Consider the following 20,242-nt stretch of genomic DNA (forward strand, 5'->3'; position numbering starts at 1 on the left):
ATCAAACTCTAATTACTAACTCATTAAATAACAGTGATTGTTCTCTTTTACAGGTTTTGCACATACGCAGAAGTTAAACGTGAATAGGGAGCAAAATAGCAACGCTTTTTGCAAGCAGTTCATGTGTAATTCAAGTGTGCAAACCTGAAGATACTTGAACGATATAGAAGAACCAGTACCGTTGTGTTTATTCTTATTCTAGTTCAATTGTAGTAGGTGGTTTAAAGTTGTATCTTTTCAGTTTTCATAGAAGCATTTGTAATAGGTACTTTGAGTGTTCAAGTTATAGGCTAACTTGAAGGTGTCGCAACAGTTGAGGTTGTGTGCTACACAGGGATTAGAGTTAATCCTTAGGTTTACAAAGAGTTTTGTAAATGCTATTTTGGCTCAGTAATTTTAGTGGATGTTTGGGAAAATCCTACTGAGTAGTAGGTCGTGATTTTTTCACCTTTTGAGCCAGGTATTTTTCACGTAAAAATCTTTGTGTTCTTTATTTTCTGTACTTTTGATTCCGCAACAGTAGCAGTTGGAACACTTAGAAGAACCAGGTTCTTCTAGATCAAAAAATTGGGTACCACACAAATCACCCCCCCTCTTGTGTGGTATTGACGTTTAAAACATCCGAAAATGAAGAAATTAAAGAAGAAACTAAGATAGAATTCATAATACTTGATTAATGAAATAAATCTAATGTTTCAAAGCTAATCTAGTACAATGTTACCTAATACAGTAATTAAAAATGGCTCAGGTGCTCCCATCTTACAAAACATAGCCTAAAAATGACTAAAAGTTCTATTTATACCTAGCTAAAAATATATGACAAAATTGCTCCTACGGAGGTTGTGCGGTTGCACAATTATGTGTGCGGTCCGCATGTTGAGATTGATTGGTCAATTGGGCATTATATGGTCGCATAAAATTGTAATTCGGGCACAGTTCATTTAATTGTGCAGACCGCACATTTCTGAGTGCGGCTGCACACTTGAACTTGGACAGGAGCTGGCCTTCATTATGCGGACAACACAATTATGGGTGCGGCCACATATCTTCAATCTTCAAAAAACATGGCTCTCTTATTATCCACTTCTGTGGACTGCACAATTATGAGTGCGGCCGCTCTTGGCATCCTGCGACCGCATAATAATAGTGTGGTCCGCACATCTTCAATCTCCCAACATGCAAGTTCTCTGAAGCTTGTTTTCTTTGGCCGCACAATACGTGTGCGGTCCACATTGTGTGTAAAAATTCCATCACTTCTCCTTCCGAGTTTACGGACGCACACAATATGGATCTTTTCCCAATATTCCTGCAAGAAAGCAAATTTTATTAGTTCTTGGGAATACCTTTATGTACTTTTGAGCTAAAACACAAGTAAAAGAGAGCAAATAAGCAGTCAAAGTCCCTACTTATCACATGTGTAGATCTAGGTGTTTCCGGACACATTGGTTGCTGATTCTCAGAGTTTTTAGTCATTCAAAGATTATCAAGGTAGTTTCCCAAGCATCCGCAAACCTTGCCTCTCCTCTCCTATCCCTCATATTTACTTAAACAATTTTTGTTTTCCTTAGACAGTGTATTAGACTATCTATTGTATAGATGCTCATGCACTCAATGACACCCTGGTTTTGGGAAATGTCTGTATCGAGTTCTGATGTTTTTATTTATATTCCATAGCAGGTGACACCCATACTCAGTGACACCCGTACTCTAGAGCAGGTGATGCAGGGACTTCAAACATCAGGGTACTACCAGCCCATCTAGTTGCAGTTGTTCACTCCCCGAGTGGGTCCTATTTTGAGTGATGAGAAATAGAAGATACTAGAGAGGTTTGGGAGGCTCCAGCCTCCATCATTTAGTGGGACGGAGTCAGAGGATGCTTAGGACTTCTTAGATAGGTGCCAGTAAATTCTTCGCAAGACGGGTATTCTGGAGACTAGTGGAGTCTCCTTTACTACATTTTAGCTATCAGGGGATGCCTTCAGATGGTGGAAGGCCTTTGAGAGGTGCATGCCTATTGGTGCAACAAAACTTTCATGGCATGAGTTCTCCATTATCTTCTTGGAGAAGTTTGTTCCACAGACCCGCAGGGAGGAGCAGCGCAGGCACTTCGAGCAACTGCGTCAGGAGGTCATGCTTGTGACCCCGTATGAGATGAGATTTTTACAGTTGGCTCGTCACACAATTTGGTTAGTTCTCACTAAGAGGGAGACGATTAGGAGGGTCATTGATGGCCTCCACTATTAGTTGCATTTTGTTATTACATGGGAGAGTGTATCAGGTCCTACGTTTTTACAAGGTGGTTGATATTGTTTGGCGGCTAGAGATGGTCCGTAGTCAGGAGAGGGAGGCCAAGAGGCCTCATGGTTTGGGTTCTTTCAGTAGTGTTCCTTCTAGGGGCAGTCCTACAACACCAAGGGTCGACCTTATAGTCCCACTCAGATGGCTCGTCCAATTCATCGTGGTGCATCATATAACTATGGCTTGTACAATGATCGTCCTGGTCAGTCATATCTCAATGCTCTCCTAGCTCAGAGTCCATCTCGTGCACCTTCGGTTCAGGGTTCATCTACACCAGGTTCTTCTAGCAGTTATTCTAGTACTTATGCCCCGATGCAGTCCCCACCACCACCACTGTGGAGTTGCTTCAAGTGCGGGGAGTTTGGGCATATATGGAGACAGTGTCCTCGTTGCCCAGGAGGTCCATTTTAGCAGAGGGATTAGGCTATGACTTCCACACCTATTACTTCACTACTCACCTAGCCAGATCGGGGTGGTGCTTAGGTAGCCAGAGGTCGCCCTAGAAGGGGAGGCTAATCAGGTGGTGGTCATGCCCGATTCTATACTATTCCTTTCAGGCCAAATGCTATTGCTTCAGATGCAGTGATCACATGTATTGTCTCAGTGTTCCACAAAAATGCTTCCATATTATTTGACCCTGGTTCTATTTATTTTTATGTATCATCATATTTTACTCGTTATTTGGATATGCCCCATGAGTTCTAGTTTCATCTATTCATGTATCTATGTCGATGGGCGATACAATTATTATGGACCGTGTGTGTCGAATGTGTGCTGTGACTATTGGGAGATTAGAGACTAGAGTTGATCTCTTGTTGCTTAGCATGGTTAATTTCAATGTGATATTGGGTATGGATTGGTTTTCTGTCATGCTATTCTGGATTGTCACGCTAAGACAGTGACGTTGGCGATGCCGGGGTTGCCAAGGATCGAGTGGAGGGGTTCTCTAGATTACGTTCCCGGTAGAGTGATTTTCTTATTTAAAGGCCCAACGGATTGTTAGGAAAGGGTGTTTGTCATATTTGGCCTTTGTGAGAGGTGTTGGTGCAGATACTCTTACTAATGATTCTGTTCCGATGGTGCGATACTATCCGAATGTGTTTCCTGTAGACCTACCAGGCATGCCACCGGACAGGGACAATGACTTTAATATTGACTTGGTGTCGGGCACTAAGCCCATTTCTATTCCTCTGTATTGTATGGTACCACCTAAGATGAAGGAATTAAAAGAGCAGCTTCAAGAGCTTCTTAATATGGGTGTATAGGACTAGTGTGTCTCCTTGGAGTGCACCGATTCTATTTGTAAAGAAGAAGGATGGTACTATGCGGATGTGCATCGTCTATATGTAGTTGAACAAAGTTACAATCAAGAACAAGTATCCTTTGTCGCGCATCAATGATTTATTTTACAAGCTTCAAGGAGCCAAGGCGTTCTCTAAGATATACTTGAGGTATGGGTATTGCCTGTTGAAGATTTAGGACTCAGTTATTCTAAAAATGACATTTAAGACCCGTTATGGTCATTATGAGTTCCTTGTGATGTCTTTTGGGCTGACCAACCCCAACAACTTTCATGCATCTGATGAACAATGTATTTTAGCCATATCTTGATTCATTTGTCATAGCATTCATTGATGATATCCTGGTGTACTCATGTAGCCAGGAGGAGAATGCCCATCATTTGAGGATTGTATTGCAACAACTAAGGGAAGAGAAGTTTTATGCTAAGTTCTCTAAGTGTGAGTTTTAGCTTAGCTCGGTGTCATTCTTGGGTACATGGTGTCCAATGAGGTAATTAAGGTGGATCTAAAGAAGATTGAGGCGGTTTAGAGTTGGCGCAAATCACCCTAAGCTATTGAGATTCAGATATTTCTCCTCTTGTATGGTTATTATCGTCGCTTCGTGGAGGGTTTCTTGTCTATTGCATCGCCTTTGACCAAATCGACCGAGAAGGGTGCTCCTTTTAGGTGATCGAATGAGTGTGAGGAGAGCTTTCAGAAATTCAAGACTGCCTTGACCACAACCCCAATTCTAGTTCGGACTTCATCTTATGGTTCTTATACATTATATTATGATGTTTCTCAAATTGGTATGGGGTGTGTCTTGATGTAGGAGGGTAGAGTGATTGTTTATGCTTCTTGCCAGTTGTAGCCCCATGAGAAGAACTACAATGTTCATGATTTGGAGTTGACAGCCATCATTCATGTATTGAAGATTTGGAGGCATTATCTCTATGGTGTCTCTTGTGAGCAATTTATAGATCATCGAAGTCTCTAACACTTGTTCAAATAGAAGGATTTAACTGTGAGGCAGCAGAGGTGGTTGGAGCTGCTAAAGGACTATGATATTACTATTCTGTATCATCCCAAGAAGGCTAATGTGGTGGCCAATGCCTTGAGTAGAAAGGCAGTGAGTATGGGTATCCTTGCATTAATTCATGTTGGTGAGAAACTGCTTGTAGTTCATATTTTAGATCCTAGTCGAGTTCTATCTTGTGTGCTTTCTGGATTTTCCTTATATGATCGTATCGGAGAGAGCCAATATGATGATCACTATTTGCTTGTCCTTAAGGACACGGTGATGCCGAGGATGTTGCTACTGGGGATGATGGGGTGTTGAGGATGCAGGGTCAGATTTGTGTGCCTAATGTAGATAGGCTACGTGAGTTGATTCTTGAGGAGGCCCACAGTTCGTGGTATTCTATTCATCTGGGTGCTGCGAAGATGTGTCAAGACTTGAGGCATCACTATTGGTAGAGGAGGATGAAGAATGATATAATGGGGTTTGTATCTGTGCCTAAATTGTCAGTAGGTGAAGCATGATCATCAAAGACCATGTGCATTACTTCAGAGGCTTGAGATTCCGGAGTGGAAATTGGAGCGTATCACAATTGATTTTGTAGTTGGGCTCCCATGGACATCGAGGAGTTTGATGTTATTTGGTTGATTGTGGATCAGTTGACCAAGTCTACGCATTTCATTCTAGTTGGGACTACCTATTCTTTAGAGTGGTTGGTTGAGATTTAAATCCGCGAGATTGTTCGCCTTCACGGTGTGTTAGTGTCCATCATTTCAAATCGAGGCACACAGTTTACATTGCAATTTTGGAGAGCAGTGCAGTGAGAGTTAGGAACACAAGTTGAGTTGAGTACATCATTTCACCCTTAGACGGACAGACAATCCTAGTGCACTATTTAGATATCGAGGGTTCATGGGATCAATTTCTGCCACTCACAAAATTTTCCTACAACAACTACTACCAATCGAGCATTCAGATGGCTCCGTATGAGGCTTTGTATGGTAGACGATGTCGGTCTTTGGTGGGATGGTTTTAGCTGGGTGAGACTAGGCTATTGGGTACTGACTTGGTTCAAGATGCTTTAGACAAGATTAAATAGATTCAAGATCGTCTTCACATGTCGTAGTCTATACAGAAGAGTTACGCCAATCGAAAGGTTCGTGATGTTGCCTATATGGTGGGGGAGAAGGTACTACTCAAGATTTCACCCATGAAGGGTGTTATGAGGTTCGGGAAGAAGGGCAAGTTGGGCCCTCGGTATATTTGGCCATTTGAGATGCTTTAGAGGATTAGAGAGGTGTCTTAAAAGCTTGCCTTGCCGCCTATTCTATAGAGTATTCATCCAGTATTTCATGTCTCTGTGCTCCGGAAGTATGTCGACGATCCGTCTCATGGTTTGGATTTTAGAACGATTCAGTTGGATGATGATTTGACTTATTATGTGGAGCCGATGTCTATTTTTGGATTGGTAGGTTCGAAAGTTGAGATCAAAAGACATAGCTTCAGTAAGGGTGCACTGGAGAGGTCAGCCAATTGAGGATGCTACTTAGGATACCGAGTGGAAGATTGGAGCCAAAGATGCAGAGCATATATCCATGCCTATTTGAGACTCTAGGTATGTTTCTAGACCCGTTCGAGGAAGAGCATTTGTTTAAGAGGGGGAGGATGTAACGACCCGGCCGATCATTTTGAGTGTTGTAGCACCGTTCCCCCATTTACTGCTCATTTTATGCTTAATTATTGTTATGTCACTTGTCAGGGTAGTTGATTCAGTTTCGGGGATGTTTTCAAATGAGATGAGACACTTAGTCTCAAGGTTGGAAGCTTAAGTTGAAAAGGTTGATAAGATGTTGACTTATCTGTAAACGACTCTAGAATGGAGATTTTATGGTTCTGATGGCTAAGTTGGGTAATTTTGGACGTGGGAGTGTTCCGGATAGTAATTTGGAGGTCTACAGTTGATTTAGATGTGAAATGGCGACAATTGGAAAATTAAAAGTTTTGGAAATTTAGAACTTTGACCGAGAGCTGACTTTGTGGTTACCGAGATCAAATTATTGTTCCGGGAGTTGGAGTAGGTCTGTTGTGTCATTTATGACATGTTTGCGAAATTTGAGGTCAATCGGACTAGATTTGATAGGTTTCAACATCGATTGTAAAATTTGGAATTTCCTAGTTTTCATTAGGCTTGAATTGAGGTGCGATTTGTATTTTTTATATGGTTTGATGTGATTTGAGGCCGTGATTAAGTTCGTATCATATTTTCGGACTTGTTGGTATGTTTTGTTGAGGTCCGAGGGGCCTCGGGTGAAGTTCAGATGGTTATCAGATCGAAATTTGGAATTAAAAGATTGCTGAAGTGCACCAGACCTGGTGTAATCGCACCTGCAAAGAATTGGTTGCAAGTTTGAGGCCACAGAATTGAAAGAGGCATCTCAGGAGTGGATTTAGGTGAGATGAGCAGTGATTGAAGGTGCGATGATTTGCTCCGCACCTGTGAGTTCGTAGATGAGGAGAAATGGCCATGAGGGCGAGGTCAAGGAGTAAGCTTGTGAAGCGCAGGAGTGAAAGGTGTTCCATAGATGCGGGCTCGCATCTACGCAAGATGGATCACAAATGCAGAAGTGGGCTGGAGCAGTTGGATCGCAGAAGCGGACAAATATCCGCAAAAAGCGGAACTACAGGTGCAGTTAAATGATCCGCATAAGCAGAAAGGCTGACATTGTGTATTAATTTGACGGTTTCACAATTTTTAATCATTTTGGGCATTTCAATCTCGGACTAAAGCGATTTTTGAGAGGGATTTTGAGGAGTTTCTTGAGCTAAGTCACTTTTGATCATTTTCGTTCAATAATATTGTTTCCCCGTTGAATTTCCCACCTGCTTTGTGTGTTTTGAGGTGGAATTTTGGGAGTTTTAGGCTAAGGATTGGAGATTTAAAATTGGGAATTTGAGTCGGATTTTGGTGTCGGGTTTGAGTAATTTTAGTATGGATGGATTTGTGGTTGAATGGGCTTTCGTATTTTGTAACTCTTATCAGATTCCGAGACATGGGTTGGGGGGTTAACATTTGAGTTGACTTTTTAACTTCTGATTAAGAACTTAGTACTTTCATGTAGAAATTGATTCCTTTAGCGCGTATTAATTGTATCAGATTGTTTGCGGCTAGATTTGAGGCATTCGAGTCCGATTCGCGAGGCAAGGGCTTGTTGGAGTAGAGATTTGCACGGCTTGAGGTAAGTAACACTTCTAATCTTATTTCTGAGGGTATGAAACCTCGAATCTCATGTTATGTGATTGGTTTTGAGGTGACGCACATGCTAGGTGATAGGTGTGTGAGCGTGCACCATAGGAATTGTGACCTAGTCAATCTTATAGTTGAATAATTATTTACCGTGAAAATGGTAACAATAATTAAATTTGTAAATGAGATTCTAAAAATACGTGATCTATTCCTGAGCTAGTTGTTAGAGCAGTTGATGCTAGTAATAAGGAGTTTAATGACGAAATGCAAGCTAAAATGAGATAGTAATCAAACCGAGGGGCCTGCTGCCGGGGTATAGGTCTGGTCGATGGGGGACCTCGGGGTCGACATCAGGGTCGAGCTCGAGCTATCGGGGGATAGTTGGGGATGGGATAATAGTTGACGATATAACTAAACAAGGCTCTTCACAACCAATACTAAGCAATACGATGAAGAACTAGTGAGAAAGCAATGAATATTAAGGTGACTTCGGGACAGTGAGAACGAACAAGTTACAAAGAAAAGAGAGAGAAAGAGATATATATATAGAGAGAGAGAGAGATTATTGCATTTGTGGAGATAATGGAGGAACATCAGTCCGTTAAAAGGTAGTGTGAGTCCCTTTTATATAGGAGGGGAACTCGTCAACAAGCACATGGGCATTAATTACAAAGTGTGGAGATAGGATGGTTTGACGTGATCCCTCAGCATGGGCTCTGGATAGGACGACCCTATCAGGCTTAGCTGTGTGCGTTGAGAGCTTCCCCTTCTATCCTGGCTTCGATCCCCGTCTTTTCTGAGTCGGGCCTCGACGAGTCCCGAGGTTAGGAACTCGGTCGTGGCTTCCCGCCCTTAGGGTCTCAAGGCATTCTTCCGAAATGACTTGACAGCGAAAAATCAAGTCCTCTGATTTTGCCGCGTACATTAATCTTTTTGTTAATTGTATATTCTCCATGAGTTATAGAAATTGAGCTGTGAGTCATGCTAGAAATCATGCTTAGGTTGCATGTTGGTACTGTTGGAACCCATAGAGGTCATGATGCATGTTGAATTATGTGCTTAAATTGCAATTATGTACTCAGTCAGAACTATTTTTTGCATATCACATCTTAGTCTTTGTTGTCATTTATTAATACATCATATTTTCTTTGTTTGGGCTGTTTATCATGATTCTAGTGAGCCTGAGGGACTAGAGAGATTGATGACTATGTAAGGCCGAGGGCCTGATTGTGAGGATATTTATGAGATCGGGCTGAATGTTGTAGCTTGTTTTATTGATTCATGCAGTGATTGTCTTATTATAGTGCTCGGGTTTAGATTTTCCCACCCAGAGTTTGCACACCTACAGTGAGTGCGTGTCCTACTAAGTGTGAGTGCGAGTGCCGAGCGATTGAGAGGAATGAGTGGCTGTGAGGATGGGGTGACTATGAGGAATGAGTGATTGAGAGGATGAAGTGAATGGGAAGATAGAATGATTGTTACTCTGAGAGTATGCATATGATTTCATCATTGTTTTGTACTATAGTTGGCATACGTAATTGATTTGTAGATATCGAAATGCATCATTTCTTATCTTAGTTGTACTAGGCATATCGTACATGTCTGGGATTTACATGTTAAATATGGAAGCATGTTAACTTTCTGTATCATATTTCTGTAATTGTGTTGTACCTATGAAGCTCGTCACTACTTTCAGCATAATAGTTAGACTTGTTACTTACTGAGTTAGTTGTACTCATGCTACACCCCGTACTTTGTGTGCAGATCCAGTTGTTTTCGGGCACGGTGGTTGCTGATTCCTAGAGTTTTCAGTCAATCAGAGATTATCAAGGTTGCTGCCTTGGCATCCGCAAACCTTGACTCTCCTTCTCTATCCCTCAGATTTACTTATTCAGTTTCTGTTTTCCTTAGACAGTGTATTAGACTTTGTATTTATATAGATGCTCATGTACTCAGTGACACCTTGATTTTGGAAAACTTCTGTATCGAGTTGTGATGGTTTTATCCAGTTTTATGAGGTTTTTACTTATTTAAACCTGCTGTAGTATGTTTTAAATTTGGAAGTTTTGGTATGTTTAAGTTTTCGTCTTGCCTAGTATTATGATAGGCGCGATCACAACAGGTTGAGTTTTTGGTCGTGACACTATAAATTGGGGCTTTTAATGCTCTCACCTAACACATAACAAGATACATATGAGAACCACCTAACAAACAAAAAACTTCAATTTTAGTCTTAAGTAGTTTAAAATATCAAACTTGTGTTCCTAACTAGTTTTGATTTCCTTTCAGGATTCTGAGATTCACATTGGTCGGAGTTTTGAGCTCTTGATTCTCAACAGCTAAGAAAGGCTCCTATTTAGTTTGCTGCTCAAAAGAAGGTCAGTGCACTCAACTTTTTCCCTCTTTCTTTAATTCCTGAAACCATGTCTATTCTATTACCTTTTGTAGGTTGTTTCAGCTTATAATGTTTTTTTGTTAGTTTGCAATAGGTTACCTTTATTTATGATGTGTCCATAATAAACTGTTATACCCAGACATTGTATTATTCAAGTGGAATACCAATCGTTTATTGTGTAATTATAATGAATACTGCTTAAAGCCATGCCAGAAACTTGACTAAAGCTTGCATCTCTTATGAATGAATAGCATTTGTTAAATTAGGTGTTGCTAAACTTCGTAATGTTAGACGAGCTTAAATGAATATGAATCTTTAAGAGAAAAGACAGAGCTACCATTCCTAATTTGGGCATATTACAATGATTAAATTTTCTAACATGCTTCGGTGATTTTGTTAAACCTCATGACTGTATAAACATGTCTTTCTCTTATGATATAAACATGTCCTAAACTACATGGACCCCTGACCTTGCTCTTTGTATACTCTGAAGCTTCCCTACATTCAACTTGAGTTATAAAGCCTGATCAAAATATTTTTCTGAGGTGTTTAAATCCATTTGTTGTGCTGAAATGTTAGACTAAGTTCTATCATGACTAAGTCTTACATTTAACCTATATAATAGACTTAAAATTCCATGCTTTGATGTCTTTTCCTGAGATTTGTCCATAGTAATACTGTTGGTTTGACTTAACCAAGTTTATGATGTTGTAATCCCGATTGGAATATCTTAGGCTTTCTCTCTTTTGAGTATTTTGTACTTATCTTCTTTCTTAAGCATTACTGCCTGCCTCTCATAAATTATGTATACTCTTTCATTGTCTCTGAAATGAATAAGGCTTGACCTGTAAACTTAGAAATGAACACTGCACTACTACCTGTTTATAGTGATATGCTTTAATCCTTAGTGAGATTAGCTTAAGTATGGAGTAAGGGATTTAAAAAAAAATCTTTTCATTTGCACCCCTATCAGCACCCTCCAAGGATCACAACTGAAGATATTAACTTGAACAACTGATAGAAGTCTGAGACTTAGTGTAGGGATACATCCTAAAACATAAGCTGTTAGGATAATGAGATCATGGCTTGAGATTCCTAAATTGTGTACCTCCATATTCCTAGGTTATATGATCTAGATACTTGGGTTTACAAGGTGTTATGCCAATGCTCTTTTCCCTTATATGTTCCTGCAATTGGTTTCGTTTAGTACTTTTAAGCCTATTGAAGCATATGACAATATATTACATGCTTTTGTGCAAATCATGATCTCTTTGATGTTATTAATAGTGTTATGGATAGTTATTTTCAAGAAATACATCCTCTCTGTGTGTATAGTTATCATTGTGGTATTGGGGTTTACATTGAGAGTCTCATTAGCACCTAAACCTATAGAGAAGAGTAAGTGTGAGTAGTTAGGGGTATTTGGGAGTAGAATTTAGTTCTTTGCTGAGTTTCTCTCCCAGACACAACCACTGCTGGGGGTCGTTGAGATCCTTGTGAACTTTGAAGTGCTAGGGACCCAAAGAATTCGTTAGCCATGAATGGATTTCTACCCTAAGCCTCTAATCTATTGACATCTTTTAATCCCTTTAGGTTTAGTGTTCAATAAAAACAAAGCCTTTCACTGTAAATTGCTTTACTATATGTGACTTCATACTAATTTTACATTCTAGGTTATTGTTGATTGTTATAATTTATCTTATTTGTGTATAATTATTTATATTGGGCCACATATCTAATGAATTTCTCTTCGTCTTTGTAAATGTATTTAAATTGAGCTTGCCGAGTTCTCAAAGAACTCAGGCCCAAGTTCTTTGCCCGAACCTTTTGGACTATAAAGCTGCCTGTTGTCCATCTTCACTATCTGTTGGGCTTACCTTCCTTCAGGCCCAAACTCAGATTCGACCTCTTTTCCCTTACTACTTTAAGTTTATCGATTGTTGTCACATGTATAACGCTAATGATATTTGATTGAATACTTTGCTTTATCCCTTTGAATTATGTTAACAACCTAGGCAAGCCTTAAAGACACAAGAAAAAAAAAAGAAGCATTAAGACTTGGTAGTAATTAATTCTGGTATGATAATCACTTATGTTATTCATGTCTTAACATTCACTAACGGTTTCATCAGGTTTTGGAACTAAGACAGATTTCAAAAGACATCATCTCTCTTTTAAAAAACAAGAAAAATCAGGAGAGAACCAGAAACGATTTCCAAAGATGGCTATTTTTGCAAAAAAAAAAACACGAGTGCAAATAAGAGCTTTTAAATAGTTTGAATTTGAAGTATAAGTTTGAGAGATCCTCAAAGTATACCCAAGACCGTTTCTTCAAACAATCATTATTTTACTATAATTATACAAGTAACCATATTCTTTTCCAAAAGACAAAGTATTTTCAAACTTGGCCATCTTTTACAACGACAAAAAAACCATAGATATACCCCCTAACCTCTTTTAACTATGTAGACTCTTCTCAAAGGTATTTTTCATAAGTTAAACTTGTCTTCTCTTTTAAAATCCATATACAATTTTTCTTCAAATGATAAGGCTTTAAACAAGACATAGGTAAGCTATACATTTCAAGCTTTAATTAAGTAGACTATAGACAACTAATTCTTGAAACCTAGTCTAAGTCCTATGAAGCTACCTCAGGTAGATTTTATGGGGTGCCTAACATCTTCCCCTTAGATGAACAAGAACCCTTACCAAAATTCTCATCGGTTAGCAAACTAAGAGACAAATGATCTTAGTAATTAAACATGTACCTTAGTACACCGTTTAATATTAGGTGGCGACTCTATTTAATCATAAACAAGGTTGAATCTTGTTTTGACTCATGCAAAAATAGTGTGCAACATGTACCCCTATACAAATATAACCCACTTCATGACGAGCGCAAAAACAACTGGAAAACTAATGCTCGCTAGCCAAAGATAGTATTATCACAACCCAAAATCCACCTAATCGTGATGACACCTAACCCTGGTTCTAGGTCAGCCAAACATAGAATAAACAAATCAAGTGAATAATCATTAATAATTAGGAATAAAAACAACTGAATTCTATACAACATCCCAAGGATTGGTAGTACAAGTCATGAGCTACTAAGAATTAGATTTACAAAGCTGGTGCAAAAATAAAGACAACATCTGCTTTAAGGATACCTAAATAGAAGTATAATCCTAAACTACCAAGAACAAGTGGTAGATTATATCCGTAATGCAAGTAAATATTCAATGCAAGGCTTCATCCTCCATAGCTACTCATCTCCAAGATCTACACGCAAGGTGCAAAAGTGCAGTATGAGTAGAACTGACCGTATGTAATCATTAATTATCTTGACAAACCTTGGTAATGTAGTGACGAGTTTTTATGTTAAAAGATACTTGCTATTTACTAGTGCTGATAATAAGTAGGAAAACAAGGCAAGAGATACAGACATCAAAAATAAGACATAACTTTATAAACTATTTATACGCAGGAAACAAAAATCATGAAGTACATACAAGGATCAAAACCATATATTACTAACAAATACCATTGTGACGTGCAATCCAATAACAACAACAATAACAAGCCTAGTAATTTCCCACAAGTGGGGTTTAGGGAGAGTAAGATGTATGCATCCATACCCCTAACCTGGAAAGGCAGAGAGGTTGTTTCCGATAGATCCTCAGCTGGAGAATGGATGAAAAAAATAATGGAAATAAGTAGGAATAACAACAAAATAAAATAAGAACGAAGCTAAAATGCAGTTAAACTCTAGGTAGTAATAGAAATCTACGAATAAAAGTCTATCGTACTAACAATAATGCTAGCGAACTCAGTAAGACAAAGAGAAACACTTGACTATCTTCGATCTCCACTCCCTCTGTAATGACCGACCAATCAATTTGAGAACTAGCATGTCGCTCGGTGGTTTGAGGCCTTGAGTATCTTCACTTCATGTTTAATGACTTGTACGCATAATCGGAATTGAATTTCGGGAAGTTCGGAGATGATTCAGAAGGAAAATTCTCACAAAAGCATTAAGTGTGAAGAGTTGACCAAGTTTTGACTTTTAAGAAAACAACCTTGGAATTAGGATTTGAAGGTTCCAATAGGTTTGTATTATGATTTTGGACTTGGGCGTATGTTTGGATTAAGTATCGGATTCTCAGGGAGTTTTTCGGTTCTTAATGTGGAAAGTTGTTTGAAGGTTTTAGAATTTCCTAAGTTTGGTTTGAAGTTATTGTTGTCCGTTTTGAATTTCGAGTCTTGTAATAGGTTCGTATAATGATTTTAGACTTGTATATAAAGTTTGGCATTATTCCGGAATGTTTAGATATGGATCGGATGCGTTGGTCGAAATTTAATGGTTTTAAAGTTTAAAAAAGGATTTTGATTGTCGATTCATAGTTTGGATGTTGTTTGGTGTGATTTGAGTCCTCCAACAAGTCTTTGTAATGTCTTGGGATTGATTGGTTTGATTGGACGGGGTCCTAGGGGCCTCGGGTGTGTTTCATGATGGTTTCGGACCAAGTTTGGATGATTTGTTGTTGTTTTGTTGGTGCTTGTTTTGTTCCTCGCAAAATCGGGGGAAAGTCGCGTTTGTGAAGAAGAATTTGAGCTGGGGGACATTTTCTCCAATGCATTCGTGATAAGGCAGTAGCGTTTGTAAAGGTCTGGGTAGTGGTGCTCATCGTTCGGGATGGCTTGGTCGCGTTCACATAAGAGAAGCTAGGCCCAGGAGTCTTGGCCTACGCGTTTGCGAGAATGGGGTTGCATTGGTAATGGTCAGACATAGTAACGCATCATGTTCACGAGCTTGCCATCACGATCGCGGAGAAGGATTTTGGGAGCAGAAGCTGATTGTGCTTCGCCAACGTGAGGGTAAGGCCGCATTCGTGAATAATGACGTCTAGGCAAATTATAAGCTTGCAAGGTCGGGATTTTCTCATTACCAACTCATTTGTCTGTCGCTTGGGAGATTTTTGAGCGATTTGGGGGGATCCATTTTCATCATCAATCTTGAGATTTGGATCGATGAAGATTGGTTTGAGGTGTTATTAGAGGGGTGTTGGAGCCGGTTCTAGAACTTCGGAGCGAGGTAAGTCTCCTGTCTAACCTTGTGAGGGGGAATTTACCCCGTAGGTGTTGTATTTTCTATGTGCTATATATTTTGGGGGCTACGCATGTATGAGGTGACGAGTATCTGTACGTATGCTAGAATTCATGATTAGGTCCGGGTAGGCTTAGACTCACGCCATGTTTTAAATGTAATATTTGCATTAGCATTTCCTGTTTGATTGCTTTAATTTATGCCCTTGTTTGAGACTAGACTTGTTTAAAGTACCGGACATACGAATTGTCATATATGGTTTGCTACTGGAGTGGCAGTAAGGATTACACTTCGTTTAAAAGATTTCTTCTGTGTTGTACGTAATTGTCCAAAAGTTTCCCGAATCTCACAACTCACATATATCCGTGAGTGGGGACAGTGACCTGTCAAGTCTTCTCTATTTCCCAAGGATCGGGTCGTACGACCTCGGCAGTGTATGACACGACTATGGATCGGGCCGAATAACCTCGGCAAAATTCATGCATAAATCGCTAGGAGTCCAAATACCCACGAGCTTACCCTCTTGATTAAGCTTGGAAATTTCATGATATTCTCTTTAGGACATGAGATTGGATATTTAGTTGATTGTTCTTACTTGTTGAGATGGCATGTGGCACTTGGAGATGTGTAAACTGATGATATTTTGCTAACGGATTTTGTTATCTACTGATCCTTATTCTTTTGATCTTGTCGTATTTCATGTGTGCTTATTTTTCTACATTTCATTTATTGGACCATTAGTAAGTGTCGATATCGACCACTCATTGCTACTTCTCCCGAATAGGCTAGATACTTACTGGTATGCGTTAATTTACATACTCATGCTATACTTCTACACTAAATGTGCAGGATCTGACTAGTTCATTTGGTGGTCATCCTAGCAAATAGCACAATTGCTAAGGGGACTTTATGGTGAGCTGCTTTCTATGCTACGCACCGCAACCCTTAGAGTCTCCATCTTAATTATTTACTTTATCCTATCTATTTTATATTCTAGGTAGTTGTTTTATTATTGCACTCATTAGTAAACGCTCATGCGCTTGTGACACCGGCTCTTGGGGATGTTCTATAATTCATTTAAGGTTTCGCTTATTACTGACAAATTTTTTCTTTATGTTTTATATAAATTGTATGTATCTACGATTTTTAATGCAGTAATATCCTTATCTAATAAGATTCACGATTTCAAAAATAATAAAATAAATAATTGTGTTGGTAGTTCACCGTTGGCTTGCCTGACAGTGACGTTGGGCGCCATCACGATCTATTATGGGAATTGCGTTGTGACCGCTTGGTATCAGAGCTCTAATTTCACTTGGGTCTCACGAGTCATGAGCGAGTCTATAGAGTCTTGCGGATCGGTACGGAGATGTCTGTACTTATCTTCAAGAGGATATATGGTTGTTAGGATCATTTTCCTTCTGGATTCCACGTCGTGCGATTTGATTTATTAAAGCTTATGCCTTCATTTCCATCCTACTCATTCTTGTACGATGTTGAGCACTTGTTACCAGTCAGGCATCGAGGAGTTGTAGTAGTACTACAAATGTGGTACAAGATGTTTCTCGTTAGGAGCATTTTCCTTTTTGATTCTTTCCCGTGCTATTTGATTTATTGAAGCTTATGCCTTTATTTCCTTCCTACTCATTCTTGTACGATGTTGAGTGCTTGTTATCAATCGGGCATCGACGAGTTGTAGTTGTACTACAGATGTTGTATAGGATGTCTCTCCATGCGTACTCGGGCAGGCTATTATCATTGCCTTCTGGAAGGGTGTTCAGTCATTTTAGCCTAGTGTTAGTGTTGCCTACAGTTTTGAACCCATGCACAGTGTATTATGATGTTCATATGTTGTTACCACACATTATTGGTGTAAATAGTAGAATGCTTATATATGTGTCACGGTAGTCAATGACTCAAAAAGAGGATTAATCGGTTCATGATATAAAGGTTCGGCATTTACTTCCAGCGAAAGAAAGGCAATCGGATTATGGGTGTTCAGGTATTGGTTGACAGGGTAGCTGTTTACCATGAAAATGGTAATAAAAATTAAATTTGTTAATGGGACTCGAAAAATACGTGATCTATTTTTATGCTAGTTGTTAAGTAGTTGACGCTAGATATGTGAAGATAAAATATGAAATGCGAGCTACAATAGATTTATAATCAAACAAAGGGGTTAGTTGTCCGGGCCTTGGACTAACCGATGAGGAGCCTCGAGGTTGATGCATGGGCTCGGGCTTGAGCTATTGGGGATAAACGGGAAGGGGTTAACAGTTAGGATATAATTAAAGGCTCTTTATAGCCAATAACAAGCAATAATTGAAGAACAAGTATGAAGCCAACAAATAAGAGCAATAATATCGAAAGAATATGTTAGAGAGGAAAGAAAGAGTTCTTGTAGGGGAAGCCCCTATTTTACTCTAGCCTTGATCAATATTCTCTTTAGGTCAGGCCTTGACGAGCTTTGAGGGAGGGAACTCGGTCATAGCTTCGCGTCCTCGAGGCCTCGAGGTGTTCTTCTGAAGTGACTTAATAGCAAGAAATTGGACCCTTTGATTTCGCCGCATACAGATAGTCTTTGTATTTCCTAGAACAAAGCGATGGGAACGATTCTGATACCTGGCTCCTTGGTCTTCCTGTGACGATGTCATGCCGATGACGCAACCTATGGCATGAGTTTTCTCGATAACCAGAACATCTCATTGACTTGTGTTTTCGACGCCAATCAATGCATCGTCGATTCTCGTTCTTCGAAGTGACAGTACCGCCATTGATTTGGTTCTTCAAGAATGCATTAATTTTACCTGTCGGTCGGTCTTCCAAAGGCATTGATGGTCGTGTCATTATCTTCTATAAATGGGGGTATTGTGGTGTTATCTCTCTATCCAAGTGCCTCCCTTTATTTATTCATTCCTTTCTTCTCGCCATCTTTCTTTATTGCTAATCACTATGTTTGGAGTTCATGGCTTTAAGGCTGTTTGGAGCATTCCCATCGGCTGTGTGATGGCCTCCTGCCTGATTTTCCCCTTGCCGAGCGAGATCATACCATCTCGTCGTTAATGTTGTTGTTGTTACTCCTGCTACTGCTGTCTTTATTGGCTCGAGATGATGATACGGGGGCGATTGGCATCCTCCGATCTAGAAGGGCGTTTGGACTCTACACTGTTGCTCGAGAGAGTATTCGGACTATACACACTGCTCACTCTCCTACCCTGGCCTGATGTGGCACTTCATCCCTTGGGTTTTTTCTCCCAAGGGATAAAATGGCACAATCGGCCGTTGAGGCTAGGGCCCACCGAATCTTCAGCATTTGGCTTCGGAGGGTTATGTCTCTTTGTTCTGCCTCTTCAGCATCCTTCCCCTTTCCTCTTCTTTATATTCTCCCTCGGCGATGTTATTCAGTGGGATCGAGTGGGGAACCTAGAGGAGGTGGTGCTCAGATATGCTGCTACCGGAGATGAACCTTCGAGGGTAGACTAGGTCCTTAGGCTATCACCATGGGTGAGCACCCCTTTGCTTTTTTGTTTCCGTGTAAGGATCCCTTGCGGGCTTTTGTAATCATATGTAAGGACCCCTCGAAGGCCGTTGTAAGCAAATGTTTACGAATATGAATGTGAAACTATTTTCTTGACTTTTGCCTTTGATGCTTATCATATTCATTTATATTTGTGGGAATTCCGAATATATGCTACTACTGACGACTGTCAATATCTAACTCGGATTCGAGTATTCCTTTCGGTCTTTGGTTGATAGAAATGGATCCTTTCTAATCCCACCGTTGTTCCTTGGACCAAGCCTGAAACGGTCCCATAGACTCAGGTCATCGGGACCCTCGAGTCACATGAAGATAGTGCATCAAACCTTGAAAATTTTTGAGAGTGGTCTCTGAGTGAGGGTCAGCTTCAGGCACCTGGAGATTTACTTTGAAATTGATGTAGATAACCTTTTAAGGCGTTGTAAGTAAATCCCTGAGGAGGGGTTACCATATTTAGGCGACGTCTTGAGGCCGAGCCCTCATGGACGGAGCTCGAGGTGCTTACTTTTCTTCTTGAGAGGAACCTTCGAGGTCGAGTACCACCTCGGGACTGAAGACGATGTGGATGGTTTTTTGAAGCCTAACTTCTCTTCGATGGATGTTCTCGAGGTCGGGTACCATCTCGAAACTCGTATCGAATCTATTGGCCTCCCGGGGCCTAACTTGGGTAGGCGAACCGTTCCTGTTTCCCCACATATATATGGAGATGCTCCCACTTCTTGGGAGATCCCAATATTTTAGATTGCTATCCTTCAATTCCGGCATCGAGTCCTTCACTACCTTAGCATCAAAGCGTTTGTGTAGGTTCTCGCTTCAGCTTGCTAGTTCTGCCATAACCATGACTGCTACTTTAGGGTCTGCTTGGCAGAGATGGGAGAGTTCCACTCCCAATGCTTAGGATGCATGGGAGTTCACTTTTGAAGACTATGTCTTCAATAAGAGAGGAGCACCTTGAGCTAGTGAGGAGAGAATGCGAATGGGGCGAGGGGGTAGCATTGCAGGTGCTTCCCCCAAATGAGGGTATCATGGACTTTGCCGATGGGTTCCTGAATGTGTACTTGTACCCTTCCGCACTAGGCCCCTTTGATAGGTTCGTGCTCAATTTATGTTTAAAGTATCAAGTTACTTTGGCACAGATACATTCGTCGTTTTGGCGAATAGTGCTGACGATGAGGTTCTTTGCGGAGAAGGCAGGGCTTGAATTTACGCTCACTCATCTTGTCAAGCTGTACCAGCCCTTTCATCATCGAGGTCTGCTAACCTTGTGGTGCCGTTCGTCTACACCCTTTGTTGGTGATGATGAGGGAGATGGAGATCGAGAGTGGATTAGTCGGTTCGTTAGGGTCCGTAAGGCTGATATTATCC

The sequence above is a fragment of the Nicotiana sylvestris genome, chromosome 11 (assembly GCF_000393655.2).
Source record: "Nicotiana sylvestris chromosome 11, ASM39365v2, whole genome shotgun sequence".
NCBI classification, from domain to species: domain Eukaryota; kingdom Viridiplantae; phylum Streptophyta; class Magnoliopsida; order Solanales; family Solanaceae; genus Nicotiana; species Nicotiana sylvestris.